The sequence below is a fragment of the Conger conger genome, chromosome 3 (assembly GCF_963514075.1).
Source record: "Conger conger chromosome 3, fConCon1.1, whole genome shotgun sequence".
Lineage (NCBI taxonomy): Eukaryota > Metazoa > Chordata > Actinopteri > Anguilliformes > Congridae > Conger > Conger conger.
In genome coordinates this window covers 66,691,666-66,700,609 of record NC_083762.1, presented here as the reverse complement: position 1 = coordinate 66,700,609, position 8,944 = coordinate 66,691,666, and the positions used below count along the sequence as shown (strand labels likewise).

Here is an 8,944-nt window from a genome sequence, read left to right as displayed (position 1 = left end):
AATGCTTTTTATGCAAATCGGAACTTTACCAATTTCCCAGGGATACCGCGTTACAGCTCAAATCCGTGTGAATATGAAAACGTTCATCGTTTGGGCATGTCCTCAAAATGCAGTTTGTCCTGGCAGAGAATAAGAGCTCTGTGAAGGCCCGGCTGTGTGACTCAGATAAAGTCCTTCATTCGTGCGGGAGGCAGCTGGCTTTTTTTTTGTTTTTTTGTTGTTTTTTTTGTGCAACATTCTGGAGAGCACATGTCCGCAGTGGCGGCGAGAGGCTCTGGTTGGGGGGGGGCGAAATCCCAGTCAAGTACAGCTTTGTCCTGTCAGCGTTTCGCCTGGGCTGGAATGTACAGTGGGATTTAGGTGGGGATCCGAGCAGCGGTGTGGTCTCCACGGGCCGGAGCGACCCGCTCAGGAGCGAGCGTGTTTTCATACCGCCCTCCCTGGACGAGAGGAAAGCACTCCGCCCGCTTCCCTTCATTCTCTCCCTCCTCACACACGCGGGCTGCCAGGAACGCCCGCTGCAACCCCATAATCTGTACATAAGAGAAAATTCCTCCGCATTTTTCTCACAAAGCTGACATAAGCTGTGTTTATTTCTGCCGCATGGGAGAGGAGATATCCGAAGCCGAAACGGTTACATTGAAGGGATTAGCGCGACGCGAGCTTTTGTGAGCCAGCTTACCGGGTAGAGGAGAGTGTTTGAGATCATAGGGTGTGTTTAAGCTCTACTCCGCTGGCTGTGATGTCAGCGGGTTCAGTGGCAGACATCATATTTCACATGGTGTGACAGAGGCGGCAAGGACCGACCACCGTGACTGAAACGATAGCAAACCCTCCTGAAAAAAACAGCTCAAGCTGGGCTTCGAAACTGGTAGCTGCTTGACCAGTCCCAGACCAGCTCCCAGCTTGACATGGTTTGACCAGCTCAAGCTATGTTTTGAAACAGGTTGACCAGCTACCAGCTCAGACAAGCTACCAGCACTAGCTGCTTAATCAGCTTTATGACAAGCATGGCCATGCTGATTGACAAGCTCATACCCAGATAGTCCAGTTTATGTCAAGTCTGGTCAAGCAGGCATAGCTGGATTTCACACCAGGGAAGTGAAATGAATTTTACAAATCGCTCCAATTCCATCAAGTGTCCGTACTACAATGGTACACAGTGTGTGATGAGAGGGTGGGAGTTGGGGGATAACACTCTGCCATTTCTCCTGACCCTGCAGCACTGCAGCCCGATTAGTGACGGGCGGAACGCAACCAGGGCAGATGTTGGGTTTCCCCCACCCTCCCTCACTGCTGAAGGACTGATAAGACACAAATCAACATCCATCCCTACGCCTGTCACAGAGGAATGCTGGGAAATATCAGCTCAGCTGTTCCTCAGGTCTGCAGAGGTGATTGCCACCCACATGCAAACGCTAACGTTTATCGGGAGGAATGCAAGGCCTGTGTCAGGCACTCCACTGTCATCTGATGCAGGGCGATTATTGCCACTCTAACGGCACTCTGATGTTTCTGGGACACCACAGTAATGCCACTGTACTGCTATGAAAATACTACGCTAATTGCACCCTAATGCCACTCTGTCACACGAATGCTAGGCTAACTCCATTCTAGAGGCACTCCCATTAGCTCTGCTTTTGTGCTTTGTTGCTAATGCAACTCTCACTAATTACAGGCTAATTTCACTTTGTCACTGCTCTATCACCGTTCTATTGCCAGTCTAATCACTCAGTAGGAGGGCTTAGTCAGATAGTGAGACTCACATCAAACTGCTTCATTAGAGTGCTGTAATTAGCACAACTGCAGGGAAAATAACAAGCACTGCTTGGTGCTACTTGGTGTAGTTATTTCCTTTTCAACAGAGTGCACCTTCACAGATTCATCCATATTTTCTTCCAAGCGGACATTTTATCGTACTTTTCAGGAAGTAAATCTGGTATTTACTGATACACCTACAAGGGTATTTCTATGATTATCAAAGGTTATCAAAGGTTATCAAATTAAAGGTAATATTACATTGTTTGCTATTAATGGAACCTCATGGCTTTGCTATCTTCAGATAGCTTGTGGAAATCGCTGTGAAACATGCAGTCAAGGCTAGTAGAGGGCTGGTCACTGGTCATCATGATTTTTCACTTGTGAGAAAATCTGTCCTTCTGGGTACTACTGCTTGGTACTAATATTACTCACTTAACCAACTCCAGAGCTGAAACCCACATTGCAGCGGACTGAAAATTGAGTCAATGTAGTTAACTACATTCCAAACAATGTGATTTATGTATTCGCTTTTTGTTGTTTCTTTGCAGTTGCGATTGCAGACGTTTCCTGTGTGGCTTGGTAGTGAGGTCTTTTTCTGTTCTCAGCCACAGACTTTGATGGATGGGACTTAATTACAATGACTTAGTTAGGTCATGTATTTGTGTTTGCTATCACGTCTGATATGTCACTATTTACTGAGGCAATGAATCACGCAGCTACAGGTCCTGAACTGGGGAAACATTTAAGGGTCCTTTGATTCTGGTAATACAGGCTAGATTAAGGCCTTCTCCAGTCTCACTGAGCTTCTCTTCTGCTGTTTTGTGATTGGCTATTTCTTATAAGTAGGGTGGGAGGGGATGGGAGGAGCCTGGCTGAGATAGTGAAGGGATTGGCTGAGTTTGTTTCATGCTGTTTCTGATTGGATGGGGGGGAGGGCAGAGCCTGACTGAAATGTGATGACAGAGAAGGGGATTGATGAGGTTTCTGCCCCATGTCTTGATTAATGTGTGTAACATTTGAGAGTGCAAGGCTCCCTCTTACCCGTCTGAAGTCTGAACTGCACCTCATCAGAACGGGAGTTCTTTGATTATGGGAGACAAATGCACGTATACATGGTGTATGCCTGCCCGGAATGCTTGGATAAAGAAGACAGAATGGAAAAGTCTTCTATTTTTGGGTTGTACAGTGGTTAGGGCAAGGGGGAGGGGTCAAGCACTTTGGCAAATTTCATTGGTGGGAAACTCAGCTCAGGCTTATTTCGACACAAGGTCAATTTTCTTTTGGATGTGGGGGGGGTCAGTCAAACTGGACATCCTCCATCATGTGCAAGTCTTTCTACTTTCCTCTGGATGAAAGAATATGTGGGGAAGCCAAGGAGTTACTTCACAGTTATAATGCCCCATACGCTCTCATAAAAAAGGTTGTTTGGCTTGTCTCCATAGAGAAACCTTTTTTCTATCATAAAAAGCTCCCAGACAAAGAACCATTTTGCCAAACAAAGAACCCTTAAACTAGATAGGGTTCTTCTGTGGAATCATCGGTTTCCTTTTGCAACCATTTTTTCAGAGTGTACTGTACCTGCAAGCAAGTGTCACAGAGTCTAGTTTGTTTAGTTATGTTTTCTTTATTACCAAAAACAGAACTACCACCATGACTTTCACAATAAGCAGAGAATCAACATAAACCTTTGAGGGGAAAGTGCTGAGGATGGTGGTTTTGCTAAGGTTTCTATATGTATCAGCATATACTGCACACGATGGCAGTGCATAATATTGCTTTGGCTTACATCTGAGATTTTGCAGACATTGTTCCTTGGTGGGGCACTGGCATACCCTTGTGTAAAGTTTACACGACCTGAATCACTGATAAATATTCCGCAGTAACAGCGTAAGCCGTGTAAGTCCCGCAAACTCAAATAAAGAGCGGATGTAGCGCAGATGCAGCCGCACTGCTTCGCTGCGTTTTAGCGGACGTTTCATCGCTGCGTGACCCAGATCTAAAGCCAGGACACCTGTGAGGAGAAGGATTCAGTCTAGCGGCCTGTTCCCGGCCGTGGGCAGGCTGTGTGTAAGCCGTCCCTTTGAACTTTCACTTAAATATTTTCAGTTGCCTTTCGGGGGGAGGGGGGCTCTTTAAAAACCAGGCCTGCGCCGTGTGATGTTAGCCGTGTCTGCGCCCTGGGGTTATTATTGTCTTTAATAAAGCTTCTCGGTAACAGGGAGGAGCTGGATCAGGGGCGATGTTAACCAGATCACTTTTTTTGGGGGGAAAGTGAATTCCATGGAGAGTTCTGGGAAGAGAAGCCCGGATTGGATGGAATGTCCGCTAGAATTTCCTCCAGCCCAGTTCTCCCACACCGCCTCCCAACTGAGTGAGACTGGGGAGAGAGGAGCCTGCTGATGGGCTCAGGGGAGAGACATATTAATAACAACAACAGTCATAATAATAATAATAATAATAATAATAATAATATTAAGATACAATAATATAGTCCAAAGAGCAAGTGACTAAAATATAAAATGAAGATAAATCAAAGTGGCAAAATTTACATGTTTCAGTAAATTTAAAAAATAGCTAGAAAGATTCAGTAAAATATAGAGAAAAAAGTACTAAAAATAAGCACAATATAAGCCATAAGCCCCTGAATTGTAGCATTTAAATTTAAATTGCCATCTTTTTTTGTGTTTTTTAAATTATAATTAAATTCTACAATTCAGGTGATGTCTCTGCATTCCGTTATTTAGAGGTGTGACAGTTAAAAGCAGTTTGTCGGAAGGACTGTGAGGGTCGGTGGAAGGTTGAAATATAGTTGTAAGGCAAATGCTTGTTGTCATGGCAGTGCTGTGACGGACAGCCGTGCCATTGCTTTGAAGCATATTCGTGATGCACATGCTGCATCATCGCGCCTTGGGTTACCATGGAAAGCTCTGTTCACATGTGGCTTTGATAACTTATGTACAAACAGCAGCATGCCACAGGGTCTGCAGGGTGCAGTTAGGATGCTACAGTGAAAATGAACCTGAGCACATACACACACAGACACACACACACATGCATACCCACCCACACACACTCACACACAGACACCTACACACACACATGCACACATATGCACACACACACACACATGCACATGCACACTCACACACACACACGGACACGCACACACACTCACGGACATTCACAGACACACATGGACAAACACACACTCACACACACACACACACACAGACACCCACAGACACACATTGACACTCACACACACACACACACACACACACACACACACACACAGACATGGACATACACTCACACACACACACAGAAACACATGTGCGTGCGCACACACGTGCACACACACATTTAGACACAGCAGTGATTCACTGGGGCTTTGGTTCACACACCCTGTTCCCATCACCACCACAGATCACCAAACTGCCAAAATTCCACAAGGTTAAACGCAGACAGTTGGTCACATCAACTATCTGCTTCTCAGTTTACAGTCAACTTTTTCACAACAGACCAGAGGAATCCCCCAGAAAACCAGCTGTGTGTGCGTGCTGCTGAACCCTTGCTCACACACACACTGTAATAACAATAACAATACTGTCTGTATATATAATTTATATGATTATATATTAACAGAAATGAATTAGGATCCATCCAGACTACCCCTGCAAAAGACATTAATACTGAACATCACTTTATACAGAACTATGTTTCAAGCTCCCATTTCCAAACCACCAGAGGCTATGCACTCTGATCACGTTTATAACTCTTTTCCCATAAATCAAAACTCAAGAACAGTGAAAAAGCTAGCCTTCCTCATTCATGGGCACTTTAGTAGACCTTTCCTCTGTTCGAGTGCTTCTGGTTTAAGGCAGCGAGCGCTCGTCTGTTTTTCCTCCCAGATGGTGAGAAGATGGATGACCCAAGGATAGGGGGTGGGGAGCAGTAAGCAGAGTGGGGTGGGGGATGAGGGGGGGTGCATCAAACAGCCGTGCCTTAAATATGAAAATCTATAAGGACATAATGCCTTCAGTGTGCCTGAGGAAAGCAGACAAAGGTTCTCTGTGTTCCAAGTGCTGCTGATCCACACCCCCTTTCCCCCTGTCTGGAGAGAGAGAGGAAGAGAGAGAGGGAGAGAGAGGAAGAGAGAGAGGAAGAGAGAGAGGGAGAAAGGAAGAGAGGGGGGAGAGAGTAAGAGAGAGAGAAAGAAAGACATAGAGGTGCAGACAGAGAGAGAGAGAGAGAGAAGAACAGAAAACAGAGTAAGGAAGAGAGAGAGGGAGAGAGAGCGTGAGAGGGAGAGGTGTAGAGACACAGTAGAAAAGAAGGAGTTCAGCCCTGTTCTGTTGCACTCGGCACGGTGGACAGCAGCGCACCACAGTGCAGGTAAGACACACCTTTACCTTTGTTTGTGGGGACGGCTGCTCCAGGGAACGGAGCGTAGAGACTCAGCGGGGAGTTTGTCCCGGAGCTGGACTGCACACACGCGTATGTGCGGTCATACTGGAGTGCAGGGAGTGTGTTGTGTTACAGGATCACAGGATGCCTAGATCCGAAGCTGGAGAAGTTGCATGTTATGGGAGACTAGAGGCAGCTCCTGCTCACCAGAGACACGTTTCTCTGATATTGTTTGATGTGTACAACTTGAACATTCGGGCGGGCAATTTTGAAATGTGATTCATGGGGGCATTCAACGCTTTTGTGCATGTAGCCTGGGAAAACAGTAGTTGCCTCAAAGGGCTTTGGCCATGTGTTTCTGTGTGTGCACTGTGTGTGTGCACTTGTGTGTGTGCGCTGTGTGTGTGTGCTGTGTGTGCGGTGTGTGGGCATGTGTGAGTGTGCGCTGTGTGTGTGTGTATGTGTGTGTGCTCTGTGTGTGCAGACGTGTGTGTGTGTGTGGTGTGTGTGCATTTGTGCACGTGTGTAAGTGTGCATCTGCATGTGTGTACATGTGTGTGTGTGTGTGTGTGTGTGTGTGTGTGTGCGTATGTATGTTTCTGTATGTGGGCATGTGTGTGTGCATCTGCGTGTGTGTGCAGGCGTGTGTGTGTGTATGTGTGTGTGTGTATGTACCTGTGTGTGCGGACATGTGTGTGTGTGTGTGTGTGTGTCCCACGGGACCGGGGTAAAGCTGCTCTCTCCTCTGTCCCCCCTGTCGTGCGGACTGGATCTCAGCACTCTCACGTCAAAGCGAAGCGGACACACTCAGGCTGCATGTGATTGGCCCTAACTCGTTCCAGACCTGGGGCCAGGAGGCCTCTGTGCAAACAGGCAGTGCGGCTTCTGACAGCCGCTGTCTCGGGAAGCAAACACAGGAGCCCCCACAAGCACAGGAGCGACAAATTAACGACCCTTCCCGCCTGACGCTACAAAAACACGCAGAGAAAAAGGGAGGAAGTGGGAGATGATTTCTAGGGTGACTGCGGGCCCTGCATCCTGTTTGTAGTGTGTGTGTGTGTGTGTGTGTCTGTCACAGTGTGTCTGTGCTGGGTACAGCTGGTGGTAAAAGAACCTCATTTCGATGCTTAAAAACAGAAACATATCTGCAGGGGCAGGACAGGAATTTCCTGTGAGAAGCGGTGAAGTTTTCTCTCCCGAGTTCGGGGGCAGCAGCAAAAGTGAGGGTCACGTTCACACTCGCGCACGAGCCTGACCACCGGATCAGTCAGTGACCGCCTGACCGTGACCGTCTGGGGTTCTTTATTGCTTTTGTAACAGAACGCTGGGGTGAAACAGTAGAGGGGCATATCCGATAGAGGGGCCGGCTGGGTAAGTAATGGCTTATACATAAGTCATTACTCTTACAAACAGGGCAGGAACACGCCATCGAAGCCTGGAGCATTTGCTGCTAAACACATGCACATTTTCAAAAATTGATGAGGTGTAACATTTTTAATGTCTCTCCGTCGTGTCTGAGTATGCACGTGAATGCTAATTCACATGCAACTGTACGTATTCATAACACTGTCGTCCTGGTAACTTGTAGTTGCGTGCCTATGTGGTTGTCTTTTTGTGTATTTTAACTTATGATATAATGCTCTACCTATACAAATACCACCCATCTTGAATCTTCAAATATGACAGAATATGAAATAGGACAGGTAATATATGAGCTAAATAATTCATTGTTCAGCAAAAGCATATAGTGCTTAGAAAGGGAACTGGTAAGGGATTTTATGGAGATATTAACATAAACTAATTGGAGTACAGCAGTCACTCCTGGAAATGGAGCATTTGCTGGTACTCAGTTCAGCTAGAACATTTGCAGTTAACCTAAATCTTAACCTAAAGAGTCTCTACCTGCAGAAACCCTGAGGAGCTGCAAACCATATTGATACAAACCCCTGATAACTTGTGATATGTGCTTCCTGAATGGATAAGAAAATATCATTTCTGGGGCCCTGATGGCCTGTCCGTCATCACCCTGTGCAAGCCAGAGCACGCTCGCTATCCCTGGCCTGCTAAGAATTAGGCAGCAGGAATGTCAAGTCAGAAGCGGAGCCCTGTATTATTGTGAAGCGGCCGTAGGTTGTGAATGAGGCTTTGTTTCAGCCAGTGCGGGCCCTGCGTTTAAAACCGTTAGCGTGTTTTTTCTCTTTCCCTTTCTCCATGGCCGGCGCATGCCAAGCGGTAATGGATATCAGACCTGAACGGAGTCGTCTGAGACATGGCCCCGCCTCCCCAATCCCCATAGACACACATAACCCACCCTCCATCAGAAGCCTGAACTGACTGCTGTGTGTGCGTGTGTGTGTGTGTTTCTGTGTGTGTGTGCTTGTGTGTGTGTGTGTGTGAGTGCGTGTGTGTGTGTGTGTGCGTGTGTGTGTGCATGTTTGTGTGTGTGCGTGCATGCGTGCATGTGTGTGTGTGTGCATGCATGTGTGTGTGTGTGCGTGTGTGTGCGTGTGTGTGTGAGCGTGTATGTGTGTGCGTGTGTGTGCATGCGTGTGTGTTTGTGTGTGTTTGTGTGTGTGTGTCTTTGTGAGTAGATCAAATAAAATAGATCAAATAAATGAAGATAAAATTTTAGTTCAGATTTTGTTCCAATTGCTTATTCCAGGTAGAGGTGAGCCCTTTTGTGTTTTGGGAGATCTGCACAAAACTGATCTGGCAAATCACACACCAAAGATATCACAGTAACATTCAGACAGCATCACATTTCTACAGCATTGCA

General features: G+C 46.7%; 1 protein-coding gene across 2 annotated transcripts in view; it reads left to right on the top strand.

Annotated features, from left to right (window-relative positions):
• Positions 1 to 6,018: 6,018 nt before the first annotated feature.
• The window catches only part of LOC133124507 (synaptopodin), a 28,224-nt gene continuing 25,298 nt past the window's right edge, over positions 6,019 to 8,944 (top strand). For both annotated transcript variants that reach the window (XM_061235777.1, XM_061235775.1), the window contains exon 1: positions 6,019 to 6,156. The gene's annotated coding sequence lies outside the window, so the exon portion shown is untranslated. The remainder of the gene's footprint in view (positions 6,157 to 8,944) is intronic.